The 19,895-nt window shown below is 46.3% G+C and overlaps 1 long non-coding RNA gene across 1 annotated transcript; it reads right to left on the reverse strand.

Annotated features, from left to right (window-relative positions):
• Positions 1–2,211: 2,211 nt before the first annotated feature.
• LOC138424376 (uncharacterized) lies at positions 2,212–16,659 on the reverse strand. Its single transcript, XR_011250767.1, has 6 exons — positions 16,464–16,659; positions 14,852–14,958; positions 13,097–13,230; positions 10,940–11,060; positions 4,119–4,952; positions 2,212–2,879 (listed from the first exon to the last, which is right to left on the reverse strand). It is a non-coding gene; the product is annotated as an uncharacterized lncRNA (long non-coding RNA).
• Positions 16,660–19,895: the final 3,236 nt, after the last annotated feature.

Consider the following 19,895-nt stretch of genomic DNA (forward strand, 5'->3'; position numbering starts at 1 on the left):
CAGGAAGGAGCCGGCTGCGTGAGCCTGGGAGACGCCACTGGCGCCTTCCTGACCTCAGCTCCGCATCTGCCTTGCCTTTGAACCTAGACCCCAGGCGTCCGTGGGTAATGCTTAGGGGCCGGTGGCTTGCATACTGCCAAGAGCTCAGGCAGGGCGAGCTCTGTGAGAGGGAAGGGAAGGGCAAGTGCAGGGATCCTCCAGCGGTTGCTTGGTCGCCGAGACTCAGCGCCGCACGAAGAAACGCACCTCCCAGGGCCACTGGCTGGGGTCTCCATCCCGGCATACCTGGAGGCTGACTCCGTGGGTGCCGATCAGCTGCCTCTCACATGTCGTTCCCTTGCGCTCTCTTCCCCAGCAGAGAAGTGTGCAGCAGTTTGGGGTATGCCCCTGCGTGTCTTGACTCCCGCCCACAGCCCCAGCTCAGGGCAAGCAGCCCCTGAGCCAAGACCTGCAGGAGGCACAGAGCTTCCGCGCCTGGAAGCCGAAGGAAGAGCATTCAAGGTGGCAAGCCTCCTCGAGGTAAGAAGAGGCAGCCCAGCCACGTGCGGCTCAAGCCCTGCTTGGCTGGATCTGAGCGCGCCTCCAGTATGGCAGATCTCCAGCTCTGCTCAGAGGCCCGATCTGGCAGAGTTCCTGGTCTGAGGCTGCTCTGCCCTGGCCGAGCCTTGCCCTGACTTGCCTGGCTGCTAGGCTTCCTGCCATGGAAGGAGCAGGCTCCTTGAGCCTGGGAGATGCCACTGTCGCCTTCCTGGCCTCAGCTCTGCTCCTGCCTTGCCTTTGCACCAGGCGTCCTTGGGGATGGCTTAGGGGCCGGTGGGTTGCACACTGCCAAGGGCTCCAGCAGGGAGAGCTCTGTCAGAGGCAAGGGAAGGGCAAGTGCAGGTCTCCTCCAGCGGTTGCTTGACAGCCCAGACTCAGCGCCGCACGGTGAGCACCAGGCTCCTTGGACCCCTGGCGGGGCTCTGGAGCCCCGCACACCTCGAGTCTGACTCCGTGGGCGCCCAGTAGCTGCCTCACACACGTAGGTTCCCTAGCGCTCTCCTCTCCAGCAGAGACGTGTGCAGGTGGTTGGGTCCTGCACCTGTGTGTCTGGGCTCCTGCCCACAGCCCCAGCTCAGGGGAAGCAGCCCCTGATCCTAGACCGTAAGGAGGGGCAGGGAGCCGGCGCCTGGAAGCCGAGTGAACAGCATGCGGGAATCGAGCTTCCTAGGGGGAAGACGAAGCAGCCCAGCCGCCTTAGGCTGCAAGCCCTGCTTGGGCGGAGTCGAGTGCGCCTCCAGGATGGCAGAGCTCCAGCTCTGCTCAGAGGCCCGATCTGGCAGAGTTCCTGGTGCGAGGCTGCTCTGCCCTGGGCGAACCTTGCCCAGACTTGCCTCGCTGCTAGGCTTCCTACCCAGGAAGGAGCAGCCTTTGCAAAGTTGGGAGACGCCACTGGCGCCTTCCTGGCCTCAGCTCCACTCCTGTATTGCCTTTGCACCTAGGCCCCAGGCGTCCTTTGGGAGGCCTTAGGGGCCGGTGGGTTCCACACTGCCAAGGGCTCCCATAGTGAGAGGTCTGTTCAAGGGAAGGGATGGGTATATTTGGAGTACAATCCTGTATCAGATGTGAGGCCCACACCTTCACCCTGAACGCTCACTCTGAACCCTCACCCCGAACCCTTACCCTCACCCACGCCCTCACCCTGAACCCTCACCCTCACCCTCTCCCTGAACCCTCACCCTCACCCTCTCCCTGAACCCTCACCCTCACCCTCTCCCTGAATCCTCACCCTCATCCTGAATCCTAACCCTCACCCTGAATCCTTACCCTCACCCTCATCCTGAACCCTCACACCTCACCCCTCACCCTAACAAGTTTGGAGGGCTGTTCCACGAACTCTAACCTTTACCCTACCCTAACCGGACCCCCATCCACATCCTAACCCTAACCCACATCATAGTCACGCCCTCAGCCCTATACTTACCCTTGAAGTACCTACCCGCATCTTCTTCATTTTTGACACTTCCCATGCATAACAAAAGACGAGGTTGTAAGGTTTCAAACATGGATCCAAGACCCATTATCCACATAAAAGGGATATAAATACTATGATCACATCATTTAAATCTCTTGCATCACCAAAATACCTCTCCACCACTTATCCAGTCGCCATTGATGGATCACATCTATCTCATACATTTTATAACTTAGCAATCAAATACGCACCAGGACTCTGGGTAATTATAGAGACAAGATTTATTTATACCATAAATATTTCAACAAATTCCACTTTCTACGATGAGTTCAATCTTCACAAAAGTAGGATGAACAGCACCTGTTTCCACTAGGATCCATAGAGCGTGAAAATCTTAATGATGACCACCAGAAAGGTCAGCACGGTTGATATCACAGATTTTTCAGTGTTCCAATACAAGTTCTACCCAAATCCATAAAGAAAGACATACGCATAGGAAACTACAAATTGAAAGCAAGTCTATTGAGATAAATATTGGACATCAATTGTATGAATCTTTAAGGCATAACTGCAGACATTCTTCAGACATTCTTCAAATTCATAGAATGACAACAAAGTATGGCTACGTACAATCCATTCGGTTTTATGAACCACTCATGAATAACCTCACAAGCCATTTGAAACCAGATGACAATTTCAAATAGCTTTGATCTACAAACAAGGCTGTGAGACAGAAAGTTAAAATCGAAATACATGAAGTAAATCCTCAATAGATATGAAAACATCCCATGGTAGTGAAGTCAATTAGCATTAGTTATTAGGGCTTTCATGCACAGACTCATCTCTGATCGATGTGATCCCAATTCATATTTGGCAAAAAATACGAAAGCTGATCTTAACAGTCATATTATTTTTCTTTGTACCCCTAAAAAGAAAAATGAACATGAAAAACTAAATTAAGCTTGGAGGCTCACATTTCCCAATCGGTATACAAAGCAACAGCATGTCAAACTTTCTAATTCACATATGCATTTAAATGAAATTGGATGAAATACCCCTAAATAAACACATACTTCTATGCCCAATGTTTCACAAGGCAGAAAACGCTCAATGAATGAAACTGAGAGGGTAACAGCCAGGAAGGCCAGGGGTCTCCAAAGGGAGGAAATGGGGTGCAAGTGTCAGACAGTTGTTATCTGTCACTTCCGAGGCAGGAGGAAACAAGCTGTTATCTTTTTTCCCCTTCTTGATACAAATTTAAACAGAGATTTTCTCTTACAATTCTGTGTTGCTATAATGACACCTGGTTCCGCCTGAACTTCACTTTTCTCATACTTTGAGCTGACCAAGGCATTTTTCTCATGGAAAGGTTTGCCTTAAGCTATGTGAATGTACTATGTATTTACCCTAGACTCTATCTTCAAGTAGGTTCTGCCTAAAGGCTCAGAACTGACTTGACAAACCAATATGCTTTACTCATACATGGCTCTCCTGATCTATGTGAATGAAGCTATCCATTTGCTCATATCAATCGTTTTATGGCCCAGGATGACTCACCTGGTGCCACGGTCATCTCCATATATCTTGTGGGTGAGGGGTCTGCTGCCATTCCTTTCTCTAATGAGTAGACTGCTAGTAGCTAGATAACATCCAGCCAAAGATGAGTAGGGGGGCACTCTTTCTGCCCCCTTCTGATGTCTATGTCAGAAGCTTTCTCTCTTTTATACTTTAATAAAACGTTGGGACACAAAAGCTCTGACTGATCAACCCTCATCACTGGCCCCGGGTTGAATTCTTCCTCTAAGGAGCCCAAGAATTCAAGCATCTTTCATGGTTAGACAACAACCTTTCCAAACAATGGTCTTTTCAAAAAAAAAAAATGATGATAAGTGATGAGTATGCATATGTCTACGAATGAAATGGGACCTATATGTCAAACCACATAAAAATATATCTTCCCTCAACATACATATAACACAACCAGGCCTTCACATGCATCGATTCTCCAACTATCAAGTCATACAAATATGGATGTAAAATATCACAATACATTCCAAAGTTTAAAAGTGATGGATATTGACTTTCGCCCGCTGGTGCTTCTTTTTATGTCATCTCCATTATATTAGCTATGACAACGAATCATGTGCTGTGCGAAGTCACTTACATTGTGTCCAACTCCTTGGGATCATATGGACTAGGCCCCACCAGGCTCCTCTCTCCATGAGATTCTCTAGGCAAAGATACTGGAGGGGGTTGCCATGCTCTCCCTCAGGAGATCTTCCTGCCCCAGGGATGGAATCCATACCTCCCATGTCTCCTGCATGGGTATGTTCTGCATGTTCTTTACCACTAGAACCACCTGGGAAGCCCCAAGACACATGAACATCAGTGGATTTGGGGATCCACGGGGCATATACAGAACCATTCCTCCAACAAAACTGAAGAATGACTTTAAAATCTCAAACAAAACATGAGTATATGTGTTCACAAACTTCATGGAGCAAGGGTTTCTTCGATCTGAAAACTGGCATCGATGAAGGACTGTGTGAAGAATACTTCAAAGTCTATTTGGCAAACACAGCCTACGTTGGCTATATTTAGTCCTCAGTTGAATGGAATGTCATGAGTACTGGTCATTTCAAATAAGTAGCCTATGACGCTGTTTACACTTATTGGGACGCGTGGTATACCACATTCACACATTTCAGTAGCATTGGTGCAAAAACGATACATTTCTCAGGGGAAGCTTCTACATGGACTCCTGGGATCAGAGCTCTAACTCATACACACATACTTTTCCTTTTAAAATGATCCTGCATGATAAGCAAACAAAACACTGGATGAACACCTAGACGGTGAGCTCTGTACTAAATGATTTTAAAGCCAGTAGATGGAATGAGCTGATGAGGAAGACTACAAACGAGTCATCTTCTTCAACTTGGTCAAACCGCTCATAGTCATACAAGTGAATGAAAAGTTGAGCCTGTTGTCATTAAATCTGTTTAAAAGAAATAGAATAATAAAACAAATTAGTAACTCTTATTTTCTTAATAAACATTGTATTATTTCTGCACAGCTTTGTTACTGGCATGAATAGAATATCTACAATAATAACTTGTCACAGTGAAATGGATTCACATTCGATATCGATTCACATCTATAATTGATGCCATAGCTGTTTGATACTATTGCTTGAATGAATGCAACTTATGTGACTTCACAAACTACAAACACGACTAACATAATAGGTATTAAAAAACCTTGAGTGACATGAGCGTGAAGACTTAGTAGAGTTGCTCTCAAGAATAATGATACTATTATTCGCTCTAGCCATAGTACTGGAATCTGTACATTAACACCCCTGCAAAACAAAAGGAAAGGATAGAATAATAATAAAGGAACTTCATAACTATATTCCTACTGTAAACATTCAACACTATGTTTTCTTTTAAACTGACTTTCATATTTGGTCTACTGTAACCTCTTCTGTGTTCATTTTATGCTAAACTTATTGCTAACAGTAAAATTACCATACGAGCTCTAATTAATTTTTTTTTTTACTTGCAAAGCTACTGATAGAACCAAAGGCCAATATCTACATCAAACAGGAGAAACGGAATGGAAACTGTAAACAATTTTATGGAAGAACATTTCCGTGCTCCTATTCAGTCAAATGGGCATTCAAAAGGATGTGATTTTTCTGAAAGTTTATTTCAGAAACTTGGAATTGGATGACTGCAAACAATAAAACTAACAATATATTGATACATAATATTAATAATATACAGTGGGTCATTCTTTTTTTATTCTGCCACAGCTAACAGACAGAAAGTCAGTTGTCATAACTACTACTAACATAAGACCCTCACCGATAAGTGAAGATATATAGGAAAATCCATAATAGCTCTAAAAACCATCAAAGATAAAATGGTAATTAAAAAATACACTGACAGTTTAGCTGGTATAAGAAACAGGATGATTATGAAAGCAAAGCCAACAATCATGGATAGGCCATGGAAGCCCGTGGCTGTCACCAGTGTTGACTTATATCCTTCATCTGAGGTTGTTAAAAGCGCTTGGTAAAATCCAGAGGTTTGCAGCAGTGGTAACCTCCTGAACAGACTGAAATAAAAAGGGTTTCCAGAATATCCTGATGATTTCCATCTACTAGGCTGTGATGAGCTCAAGCAATGCATACTCCAGAGGACAGAAGACAGACAGGTTGGGAACACGTCTACTGCACTTACGGAGAAAGGGAATGTTGCTGCTCAGCCTAGTACAAGTGTAGAAGCAACACCTTGGTGATTCGACCTTTAAAGACTCGATACATATGAGAACGACTGGTATGAATAAACCTTCAGAAGTGCTTTCTCAGACCTCCTCCCATCATAAGCACAAGCATAATGAAAACACTGAGTTTTCATGGTCTCACCCAAAATAAGACTCACTTATGGCTTTGCTTTGAGAATAGTTGAACTACTCATTGTTCAAGAGAAATGATCCTTTCTTCTCTGAAGATTTGTGAATCATTCACAGGGTGTGGTGAATAAACTACTTAAGGGTCTAATACATAAAAATGCAATAGGCTAAGCACAGAGATGTTTTTCTCCCTTTCTCAAAGGATGGAACATTTTGTATTTGCACTGATTTTATGTCTTGACTTCATGTACAATTATATACTGATTTTTTTAGTTGACATACAATAGGACTAAAAATATTGATATAATACTGATAACTCATGTTGGTATGTGTGGTTGTCACATAGGATTCACAGGAGATTTAAATTCACAGTTGTCAACGTAAAGGATGAATGCTATTTAGCTTCTTCGTGAATCTAGGCCACGAATGAAGAGTTTTCCTCAACATATTTCACTGAGAGAAATACAAGGATGATAGGCATAATACTATGCTTCGACTCATGGATATCTAAGCATTGCTCACAATACAGATCTGATTTTCAACATCAGGGTTCTTTCAGTGTCCTTGAACAGCATTTGTTTTTCTGTATACAGAAGAAAAAACTCATGAGTATCAAACTGGTTCACATAAAACATGTGTATGAATTGTTATCTTCCGGAACCAGGGATCAAACCCACATCACTTCCCCCTCCTGCACTGGTAGGCAGATTTTTTATTTATCAACTGTGCCACCTAGGAATCGACATACATTTCAAGGACCACTGCCATCAGCTTCTACTGTTCATGACCAAAGTAGGAGAAACAATATTGGAAGAAGTACTCATAAGGGTACTCATAGGAAGTACTCATAAGTCAAGGAACTGTTATACTGGGTACTCTCGTTGTTACTGGGACAAGTCAGTTCCTCCGATGATGATGGGTATAACTGAAAAATTATTACAAATGCATGGGCTGTGATGTCTACGTGATAAATGTGTTCCTCTTATACTATTGCTTCAGGGATGCCTACTTCAGCATGAAGGAATGCACTTCAAGGGATGCCCGCTATTCCAGCTCAAGCAACAGATAGTGAAGTGCAGATCATTGTCCTTTGTTGAAAATAATCAGCACTTTGTCAACATAGGGAACATGCCAGAGGAACCCTTGGGATGGAACTCTAAAAACAGGTTGGGCCCTCTTTTTGCCAAGCCCTGCGATAAAATACAAATCAGAAAAAGAAAAATAGCATCGGTTTTGTCAGGACTTCCTCATCTTTTCTTTCTTGGTAGCAGGAAGCAGACATTGAGGCCAGAGGACTGCAGGATTTCATTGTGAACTAACGTTGGGTGGGGTGGAAGCTCATCACTCTAGTAAGAATGTGGTTCAAAAAAATGGAATTTCATTCACTTCATGGACATAGAGTTCTATAATCCTTCATTAAGGAATTCAATAAGCTATATTTCCTTACACCTTCACAATCTCTTGGTTTACGAGAACATCAATTGCTAGTCCAGCACTTATACAATGAGTGTTACAGGTAGTATGAATGTATAAATGATGATGAGCAATGACAGGAAGTTTATTTAATCTCTGTTTGAATTCTTGATTTTTTATATAATTTTTTATAATATCCTTACAGATGTGAATATTTTACTGACATGTATAAATACACGTTGAGTAGTGCTATGATAACTCATAGTGTTGGCACAATAAATATCATGGTTACTATGTGCTTTTCATATATTCCTTTTGAGATTCTCTTCCATTATACATTATCATAAGATATTTAATAGTTTCCTAAACTGTACAGTAGGTCCTTGTGGCTTCTTTTATATATAGTAATGTACTTGTTAATAATTCAAACAAAAACTGGTACACAAATACTCATAGTGACATTCACAATAGCTCAAAGGTAGAACTCATTCAAGTGTCCGTTGGTGGGAGACTGAATATGCAACACAAGGTATATTCAGAAGCTTGAACGGTATTCCACCATACGAAAAAGTACATTAAATGGTGCTGCCACTCTGCAAGACATTACAGAAATGACTCCAAAACAAACACATGGAATAAATACATAGTTCGATTCCAATTCAAGCTATGTACCCAAAAGGATTGGGAAAGGGGGCTGAAAAAATGGATACTTCTTCCGTCATACTCACAACAGCATGATTCACACTGGCAAACAAACAGAAGTGATCTAAGTGTCCATGGCAGCCAATTCCATAAACAAACTGTGGTATACACACAATGGAATCTGATTCGGCCCTTCAAAGTCAGTAATTCTGACAATGCGACAATGTGGACAAACCTTATGGTCATTAGATCATGTGAAATAAACCAGACCAAGAAAAGACAAACGTTCTGTGATTCCACTCATATGAGATATCCAAACAAGTCAAATCTGTCAGAAATAGCAGAGAGTGATTCCGACCGATCGAAAAGAGTTCATGTTTCATGGACCTCAGTTTCCCTTGGAAAAACTGACTTCCCGTGATATCTCCAAAACCAATTAGACAAATAATTGGAAGCTATATCCAGTCAAATGAATGTAGACATAATGTTATATACAGTGTACACCAAACTCACTCAAACTTCTTAACAGACAAAAGGCAAAACTGTATCTATGGTACCTCAGCTTAGCTTAAAACTGTATCTACAGTACCTCACTTCTGCTTATAAAATTTAACAACAACAACAACAACACACTAAAGTCTATCCAAAAAAGGATATAAAACATATATAACATTAACTTTAAAGAATTAGACATTTAAACTGTGAAAAACCTTATTCACAAAACTTAAACACAAGCCACAGGAAAATATATTTATAAAATACATATCTGATAAAGGATTGTACTCCAAATATACCAAAAAATCTAGAACAATCTCATAAAAAATGTATACACCTAAACACCTGGCCTACAAAAATATAAAGATAGCAAATAAGCCTATCAAAAAGACTCAAAATCACATATCATTAGGAAATTACAAACTAAAATAACAGTGAGGTAGCACTGCACACCTATTAGATCCAGTAAACTCAAAAAAAAAAAACGGGGGTAGGGCACAACTTCTCCGGTGGCTCAGTGGTAAAGAATCTGCCTGACAATGCAAGACACTCTAGTTTGATCCCTTACCCCAGAAGATCCCACATGCCACAGAGAAACATAGCTGGATTTTTCCACAGCTAAACAAAGCTCACCTGTGACCTGAATACTATATGGCTAGCACTTACTAAACAGCTTTGAAAACGTCCAGACAAAAAGTATCACATGATTATATACAACAGCTCTACTTGTAATAACTAAAAACTTTCAAATATCAGGATGTCTTCAGTAGATGACAGTGTAAACAAATGGGGATACATCCAAAGTGAAGGGGAGCAAATGCTACCACAAAATATACCACCTCAGCATGAGAATTAGTGGGACCCAATTAACTTTTTTTTTTAGAGGACACATGATCATCTCTGAAACCCAAGTTCAAGACAGCTCTTCTGTGAGTCACATTTACCAGAGAAATCTCATTTCAAAGGAATCCTCTCTATATGCCAGATAGAAGGATGAGACACAGTCTTTTGAAACTCTTTTTTCTTTTCTATCGATAGGGAAAGCTAAGCCGTAAATCTGCACAACAACCATACCCTTCCTTTCCTTTGGTTGTATCTGTAAAATATTTGTTTCTTTTTTAATTTGGCTGCGCCAGGTCAACCTTCATTGAGGTAAGCCAGATATTTAGCTACAACATGCAAATTCTCCTTTGTGGCATGGGAGATCTAGCTCTTGGATCAGGGAATGAACCTGGGCCTCCTTCTTTGGGAGTGTCCAGTCTCAGCCACTGGACCACCAGAAAGTGCCTGTTTTGTTTTCAGATGAAGATGGAATCTAAGGTGATATCTTGGGCCATTTCAGTCACTGACTCAGTTTCCTGAGTTTCTCCAAAGCACGCACAAGGTGCACATTATTAAACTGGTTTGCAAAACAAGAAAAGGTTGTCTGCTACAACACTGTATGCTTACAAATATCTAAATGGTAAATGGCATATTATTTATTTTTAATTACTATGGGGGGGGGAGAAAGAATGCAGGATTCATACATGTTACCACATGAATAAATATTAAAACCATCTTCAGTGAAAAAGAAATCCACATAGAAAAGGCCACCCAGAACCCTTATTCACCATGTCTGCTTTCAATCCATCAAGTTTGTCCAAATAACTGAAAATCTCAGTAACACTCTAAATAAAGAAAAAAGGATGAAGATGGAAACAAAAGATATATTCATACACTTGAACAATTGCTAAAAGTGGAAGTGGGGCAGTGGATTACATTATAATGTAGGTACCATATGATTTCCTGATTTTGGAGATTATGTGCTGGTTCTGCAGAAGGTACCCATTTTGGATAAAACACATAGAGTATTTTAGATGATGTGGCAAATGCTAGCACTTGTTCCCATTGCTAGGCATTTTCTGTACATTTTAAATGACTGGAAAGTATACTAGGTTTCAAAACAACCATGTCAATACCACAAAAGAAATTTAGCGCAGACAGGCAGGAAACTTTCTGATACAGGCCAAGACTTACCCAGATGAAGTTCAAGGGAAGCTGCGATGCTCACTGCCCGTGAAGGAGTCCACGTGGAATGAAGAAGTAGTGTGGGAAGTCTATTAGTAACCACCATGTCTTGGGTCCTCTGGATGACCTACTGCAGGAGAAACAGATCTTACAGATAAAATGTTCCACATCACTTCACAAAAAGTTGTTAGACTACATTCAGTAAAGCTGAATCATTTTGGATTAATTTACAATCATAAAATACTACCCTTTACAGTCCAAAAATCACTTGCATTTCTATACACTAATAACAATCAGGAAAAAAATATTAAGAAAATCCCACTTAAATAAAACATCTAGCAACAAACTTAATCAAGAACATAAAAAACCAGTAGTCAGAAAACTAGAAGGCACTGATAAAGAAACCAAAGAAAATACAAACACACAGAAAATTATTCCACGCTCATGCACTGGAACAATGAGGAATTAAAAGGTCCATTCCAACCAAAGTCATCAACAAATACACGGACTGCAATCACAAAATAATATTCAATGGCATTTTTCACAGAAATAGAAATATTCCTAATATTAGGCTGCTACTGTTGAACAGGACCTTAAACGGCCAAAAAGACTCTGAGAAAGAGGAACACAGCTGGAGGCATCTTCCTATCCCTCTTCAAACTACATCACGGAGCTGTAGTGACCACCACAGTGAGGAACTGGCAGGAACACAGACACATGGACTCCAGGAGAGAATAGAGAGCCCAGAAACGAACCCACCTGTACATGGTCAGTTCCTGAAAATCAAACCAGGAACGAGCGAAGAGGAAAGGACAGTCTTCTCAAGAAACAGTGACAGGAAAATGGCCACCTACACGGAAGAACATCAGTGTTCATCCTCTACATCATCTAACGCAAATCTAACTGAAAACCCACCGCTTTGCACACGGAGCTCTTTCCCCCTGAGTCCTCTGAGATGGACCTCCAGTCAGCCCTCAGCTGGACACAGGAAACGTCTACTCCATCCTCATTTTTCGCTCTTGCAGCGCCTCCCTGCTGGTGGGCACTGAGGCAACCCTGCTCCTCTCAGCCTGGATGCAGCCCTGTTATCCAGAAGCCTGAGCCCTGATGGTCCTGAGGAGACAAAGCTCCCGCCAGCTGCTCACGGAGCAGAGTCTAAAGGCAAAGCGTCCTGCGCCCGCGGGTCAGAGGGGCCTTTGGCGCCCCCTGCGGGCCACAAGAGAAGAGCGGGCAGCCCGGTGCTCACAGACCTCAGAGGGCTCACCCAGAAGCAGCTCTGCTGTGAGCACTCAGACTGGAAGCCCAAACTGAAATGGAGCAGAATAGCTCCATGACCCTCCGCAAAACATGGCTAAGGAACAATCAGAGCCTGCATGGAATGCAGCCATAAAAAGGAACACATTTGAGTTTGTTCTAATAAAGGGGAGGGAAGTCAGTCAAAGAGAGAAAAACATGGAATCTAGAAGGATGGTACTGACGAGTCTGTTCACAGAGCAGCAATGGAGGTGCAGACATAGAGAACAGACTTACAGACGAGGGTGGGGAACAAGAGGGAGAGGGTGAGATGAATGGAGAGAGCAGCATGGATGCAGGTACACCTACATTTGTAAATAGACAACCAATGGGAATTTGCTGTATGATTCAGGGAACTCAAACTGGGGCTCAGTAGTAACCTGGAGAGGTGGGAATGCGTGCGAGGTGGGAGGGAGATTCAAGAGCAAGAGGACATAGGTACACCTAATGTGGATGTATGACAAATCAAACCAATATTGTAAAGCAATGATCAATCAACTAAAAAGAAATAACTTTTAAAAAATCTGAACATAAACACAAACTTTGCAACAAGGTAACTCCATTTTAAAAACTATAGAATTTTAGAAAACTACTAAAGTTCTACATGACCTTTGGTCTGGTAATCAGGTCTAACATACACAAAACAAGCCAACTTACCAAATTATGAATATAAATTAGTTAAAACATTGCCTTTTATCATTTCATACATTTACCCCGTGGAGGACCTTACTCAAGAGAACCAAAAACAAACTGTTAAATGAACCACGGACCACCCACCCTGGCCAGGCAACAGAGAAAAGAAAACACTTGCAGGAGTCATCTTACAACAGGAGGCCCTGGGAAGGAACAAGGAACGAACAAGCTACCACCAACCAGAATTCTGGAGAGGTCAGGTGATGGGAGGCTCCAGTTCAGAGGTCCTACCAACCTCCCAGGATCCACATTGCTGGAATCCATCTCAGCTGAGTGATGCGTGTGCCCCCAAGAGAGATCCCAATTCAGAATGCCTGGCAAGAGACAAACCAGAAATTAACCCAATGACCATAAAACCTGAGACTGTGAGCCACGTGACAGAGTGGTTCTCTCCGTTTCCCTCACCCTCCTGCCCTCCACCCCGGCAGCCCTTCCCAATAAAGCCTCTCGCTTGGACAGCACTCCTCTCCTCAGACAACTCATTGCCCAGTGTCAGACAAGAACTCACTCTCAAGCCCTGGGAAGGGATCCCCCTTCCTTCATCAAAAGCAATATCCAGGAGAAAATATCTTCAAAACGTTATCTTGTAGAGAAGGAAATGGCAATGGCAGCCCGCTCCAGTACCATTGCCTGGAGAATCCCATGGACAGAGAAGCCTGGTAGGCTGCAACCCCGGGGTCACTAAGAGACGGACACGACTTCACTGAGTGACTTCACTTTCACTTTTCACTTTCATGCACTGGAGAAGGACATGGCAACCCACTCCAGTGTTCTTGCCTGGAGAATCCCAGGGACAGAGGAGCCTGGTAGGCTGCTGTCTATGGGGTCGCGCAGAGTCAGGCACGACTGAAGCGACGCAGCCGCAGCAGCAGCAGCAGCAGCAGCAGAGAAGGAAATGGCACCACCTGCAGTACTCTGGTCTCAGAAATCCCAGGGATAGAGGAGCTTGGTGGGCTACAGTCCAAAAGCAGGGCATTTCTGATGGGAGGAAACAGTCCCAGGGAAGCTGAGCTGCTCACCAAAGGCCCCAGAGCTTTGGATAGCACACCAGAGCTGGGGCTGAGGATTCCCAGCTGCCATGCCTCTTGATCCTGGCCTCTTTCACTAGATACATGTGTGGAAAACTAGAATCTAAAATATGCCCTGGTGGTTCCATAGTAAAGAATCCACCTGCCAGTGCTGGAGATGCATGTGCGATCCCTAGGATGGGAAGATTCCACATCCTATGGAGTCTGTGTGCCACAACAGCCGAACCTGTGCTCTAGATCCTGGAAGCCACGATGCCGAGTTCACATGCTGCAGCCACTGAAGCCCGTGAGCCTGTGCCCCTCAACAAGAGGAGACACTGCAGTGAGAAGCCTGCAAACCACTAGTTATGGCCCATGCTCACCAAAACTAGAGAAAAGCCCACACACAAAGATGCAACACAGCCAACAATCAATAAAACTGTTTTCCTAAAAAAATGCATATCTGACAAAGAAACTGTACTCAAATTGTCCAAGAACACTAGAGCAAACAAGCCCATTCATAATTGGTAGTGACTGAAATAGGCCACTGAGGGTATACTGATAGTAAACTATCATAGAAAAACATACTCAAGATACTGGTGCAATGCATGCAGAGCCCCCTTTGAAAGACAATCTGACAGGTTTTTTTTTTTCAGTAACCACATGGGACAAGCACTGAATTCTGTGTATGACAAGCGGTGGAAGCCAGGTATCTTACCATTGGAAGGCAAAGTTACAGATAAACAAAAGGAAACGTTACAATGTCCATGTCGTGGTGGATCAGGTTGGAGACATCACAAATTACCTTTAACTGAATATGTTCAAAGGTGAGCATATTGAGCTCCTACATGTATGTTTTAAATATCATTCTCTAATAAAAGGGAACAGGAAACATCTCTGATGGCCCAGTGGTAAAGAATCTGCCTACCGATGCAGGGAACACGGGTTCAATCCCTGTGTAGAAGATTCCACACACCCAGGGACAACGAAGCCCTTGAACAACTCTTGAAGTTTGCATGCTCCAGAGCCCAAGTTCTGCAAACAGAGAAAGCACTGCAATGAGAAGCCATGGCACAGCAACTAGAGGGTAGCCTCTGCTCACTACAACTAGACAAACGAGCAATAAAGACCCAGCACAGTCAAAAATAATGTAATGTTAATAAAGGGACAGTTCTTTGAAGAAATGACTGAGACTAGGGGTGAGACTGTAAATATATGAGCCAGGGTCATCTTAAATTATGAGAAATTAAAGAAACTAAAGACAACTATCAAGCTGTCCAAACTGATACAAATGAATGATGACACAGTGTTATCTGTATACACCAGCAAATAACAATCTGAAAGGGAATTTAAACAAACAATTCCCTTTCAATCATATCAACAGTAATAAAAGACTTTGCTATGGACAGAATGAGGATGACAAGACTGGCACACTGGAAATGATACATGATTGCTGAAAAATACCCTAAAGACATGGACAGATACTCCATAGTGATGAAAAGGCTTCAGTTGGCAATACCGTGGAAGGCATCTTCAATCTGAAATGAAGATTCAATATGAATTACAAAAGGCTGAAACGTGGCTGCTAAACCACAAAAGATGCCAGCATTCTCGGCCTCCAGAGAATTCAATCCAGGGCAAGTGAAGAAGCTTGATGGCTCAGAGGTTTTCTGTTTAAAAGTTTTATTAAAGTATAAAAGAGATCGAGAGAGCTGCTGACATAGACATTAAAAGGGGGAAGAAAGAGTACCCCCTGCTAGTCTTTAGCCAGATGTTATAGAGCCACTAGCAGTCTGCTAATGAAAGAAAGACAATGTCTCAGAGAGTGGCACCAGGCCCCTCACCCACAGCAAGCATTGAGATAACATTGGCAGCAGATGAGTCATCCCAGGCCATAAAATGATGGACATGAATCTTGAAGAAAGGCAGATTTCCAAGCAAATATATAGTTTCATTCACATAGATTAAGAGAACAAGGTATGAGTAAAACATACTGGTTTGTCAAGTCGTTTCTGAGCCTTTAGGGGGAAGTGACCTGAAGACAGAGCCTTGGGTAAATACATAGCACATTAGCATACCTTAAGACAAACATTTCCATAAGAAAAATGCATTGCTTAGTTCAAGGTTTGAGAAAAGTTAAATTCAGGTGGAGCCAGGAGTGGTCATGGCAACACAGAATTTTCAGAGAAACCTCCTTTTAAATTTGTATCAAGATGGAGAAAAAAAAATGCAGCACTCTTTTGTCTCCTCCTGCCTCTTAAGACAGAGAAAAAAACGTCTGACACTTGCAGTCTATTTTCTCTGGCTGGAGACCCCTGGCCTTCCTGCCTGTTATCCTCTCCAGGCCTGTAGGAAGCAACACACTAGGCTGCTTGGGAAAACCGCGCGGGTCTGAGCTTTATGCAAAGGGGTAAAGCGGCAAAACCCTTGGCCCCAAAGGCGAGGCTTTTCTGCGACCGCCATTTTAGTCGGCTCCGAGACTGCAAACAAAGAGGGCAGAATACATGGTTCCCTGCTCCACCCAGTCCGAGTTCCCTTACCTGTGGCCCACAGCCCTGCGCTCTACTCGCTGGATGCCAATCGACGGGGACCCAGGAGCCCACGAAACGAGCATTCCCAGCTGCAATGGCGAGCCCTGAGAGCCCTGGCCCCCGACGCGCCGCCATGTTCATCCCGCCCCAGACCCGCTCACGTGAGCCGCGCTCCTGACCAGCCGCCCAGGCTCGCCCCGCCCCCGACGCGCTCACGGTGCGCCCCACCCCCACGCCCCCTTCCAGGACAGGCCCGCGGGACCGCGACTGCCTCCAGGTGAAACACAAGGACAAGCAAATCCACCCCACCGAGACAATCCAAGCTTTTTCTCAGCTGATCTGTCTATGATTTAGGGATAAAACTATGACTATAGAAAGCAAAGATGACCTAGGACAGCCATGATAGTCTATAGAGCCAGACCCTGGCGGGCAGAGGCTTGAAGAGGGTCCGGGAGCTCTGTCAGAACAGCAAGCCTCTGTAGCGTAGCGGTTAGGTGCGCTGGTGAGCAGGCAGACGATGGTCTGTAAGTCAGGAGTTCAAGTCTGCAGCTTAACTCTTTTGCTCTTAGGGGGCGGGGGACAGCAACAGGCGGGACTTAGACCAGGAACGTTTATTTTTATTTTAGAGGTTTATTGTTTAGCTTAGGGTTAGGGTTCGGGCAACCCCCCAACTTGTTCAGGTTCGGGTTCAGGGTTAGGGTTAGAATTTGGGGATCCCCCCTCTTCTAAGAGTTCGGGTTTGGGTTAGGGTTCATGTCAGGGTCAGGGTTCGGGTTACGGTTAGGGTTAGCATTAGTGTTGGGGTTACAGCTTAAAGTGAGCCCTAATAGGGCCCATAGTTCTTTATTAGCCTGCCCTGGCGGGCCGAGGCTTGAAGAGGGTTCGGGAGCCCTGCTGAAAGCAGTAAGCCTCTGTATCATAGGGGTTAGGCGGGCCAGTAGGCAGGCAGACTACGGCCTCTAAATCAGGAGTTCAAGTCTCTAGTCTGACCTTTTCGCTTTTAAGGGGCAGGGGACTGCAAGAGCCAGGGCTTAGACCAGAAAATTTTTTTATTTTAGAGGTTTATTGTTAAGCTTAGGGTTAGGGTTCGGGCAACCCCCCCCACTTGTTAGGGTTCGGGTTCAGGTTAGAATTCGGGGACCCCCCTCTTCTTAGAGTTCGGGGCGTTACCATTAGGGTTATAGGTTAAAGTGAGGGCTAAGAGGGTCCATAGTTCTTTATTAGCCTGCCCTGGTGGGCTGAGGCTTGAAGAATGCCTGGGAGGCTGACTCGTGGGCGCCCAGCAGCTGCCTCACACACGTAGCTTCCCTAGCCCTCTGCTCCCCAGCAGGGGGGTGTGCAGCTGGTTGGGGCCTGCCCCTGCCTGTCTGGGCTCCCGCCCACAGCCCCAGCTCAGGGGGAGCAGCCCCTGAGCCAAGACCTGCAGCAGGAACAGAGCGTGCCCCCCCCCCCCCCGGAAGCCAAGTGAACAGCATGCGGGGAAAAGAGCCTACTCCAGGGAAGAAAGGCAGCCCAGCCGCGTGAGGAAGCCCAGCCGCGAGCAGCTGCAAGCCCTGCTTGGGCGGAGCCCAGTGCGACTTCAGTACCACAGAGATTCAGCTCTCGTTAGGGGCCCGATCTAGCAGAGTTACTGGCGGGAGGTTGCTCTGCCCTGGGCAAGCCTTGCCCAGACTTGCATCGCTGCTAGGCTTCCTGCCCAGGAAGGAGCACGCTGCGCGAGGCTGGGAGACGCCACTGGCGCCTTCCTGGCCTCAGTTCCTCTTCTGCCTTGCCTTTGCACCAAAGCCCCAGGCCTCCTTGGGGAGGGCTTAGATGCCAGTGGGTTGCACACTGCCAAGGGCTCCAGCAGTGTGAGCTCTGTCAGACGGAAGGGAAGGGCAGGTGCAGGGCTCCTCCAGCGGTTGCTTGGCCGCCCAGGCTCAGCGCCTAACGGAGAGCACCAGGCTCCCAGGGCCCCTGGCTGGGGTCTGCAGCCCCGCACACCCGGAGGCTGACTCCGTGGGCGCCCAGCAAGTGCATGACAGACGTAGGTTCCCTAGCACTCTCCTCCCCAGCAGAGACATCTGCAAGTGGTTGGGGTCTGATCCTGCCTGTCTGGGTTCCCACCCACAGCACCAACTCAGGGGAAGCAGCCCCTGAGGCAAGACCTGCTGGAGGAGCCCTGCGCCCCCGCCTGATCGGCGAGTGCACAGCCAAGAGGGAAGCGAGCCACCTCGGGGAAAGAGGAGGCAGCCCAGCCCCGTCAAGCTGAAATCCCTGCTTGCCCAGGCCAAGTGTGCCTCCAGTACAGCAGAGTTCCAGCTCTGATCAGAGGCCCGATCTGGCAGAGTTCCTGGCGCGAGGCTTCTCTGCCATGGGCGAGCCTTGCCCAGACTTGCCTTGCTTTTACGCTACCTCCCCAGGAAGGAGCATGCTGCGCAAGGCTGGGAGAAGCCACTGGAGCCTTCCTGGGCTCAGCTCCGCTCCTCCCTTGCCTTTGAACCTAGGCCCCAGGGGTCCTTGGGGATTGCTTAGGGCCTGGTGGATTGCACACTGCCAAGGGCTCCAGCAGTGAGAGCTCTGTGAGAGGGAAGGGAAAGGTAAGTGCAGGAATCCTCGAGCGGTTGCTTGGCAGCCAAGACTCAGCGGCTCACGAAGAGCACCAGGCTCCCAGGGCCCCTGGCTGGGGTCTGCAGCCCCGCACACCTGGAGGCTGACTCCGTGGGCGCCCAGCAAGTGCATGACAGACGTAGATTCCCTAGCACTCTCCTCCCCAGCACAGACATGTGCCGGTGGTTCGGGCCTGATCCTGCAAGTCTGGGTCCCGCCCACAGCCCCAACTCAGGGAAGCAGCCCCTGAGGCAAGACCTGCTGGAGGAGCCCAGCTACCTCGCCTGATTGGCGAGTGCACAGCCAGCAGGGAAGCGAGCCTCCTCGGGGGAAGAGGAGGCTGCCCAGCCCCTTCAGGCTGAAAGCCCTGCTTGCCCGAGCGAAGTGTGCCTCTGCCTGGGCTCCCGCCCCCAGCCCCAGCTCAGGGCAAGCAGCCCCTGAGCCAAGACCTGCAGGAGGGGCAGAGCGCCCCCGCCTGGAAGCCGAGTGAACAGCAGGGGGAGGCGAGCCTCCTCCAGGGAAGAAGAGGCAGCCCAGCCGCGTGTGGCTCTAGCCCTACTTGGCTGGGCCCCAGTGCGCCTCCAGTACGGCAGAGCTCCAGCTCTGCTCAGAGGCCCGATCTGGCATAGTTGCTGGCACGAGGATGCTCTGCTCTGGGCGAGCCTTGCCCAGACTTGGCTCGCTGATAGGCTTCCTGCCCAGGAAGGAGCAGGCTGCACGAGGCTGGGAGATGCCGCTGGCGCCTTCCTGGTGTCAGCACCGCTCCTGCCTTGCCTTTGCACCTTGGCCCCAGGAGTCCTTGGCAAGGGCTTAGGGGCCGGTGGCTTGCACACTGCCAAGGGCTCCAGCAGT

Source organism: Ovis canadensis, chromosome 19 (genome assembly GCF_042477335.2).
Source record: "Ovis canadensis isolate MfBH-ARS-UI-01 breed Bighorn chromosome 19, ARS-UI_OviCan_v2, whole genome shotgun sequence".
Classification (NCBI taxonomy): domain Eukaryota; kingdom Metazoa; phylum Chordata; class Mammalia; order Artiodactyla; family Bovidae; genus Ovis; species Ovis canadensis.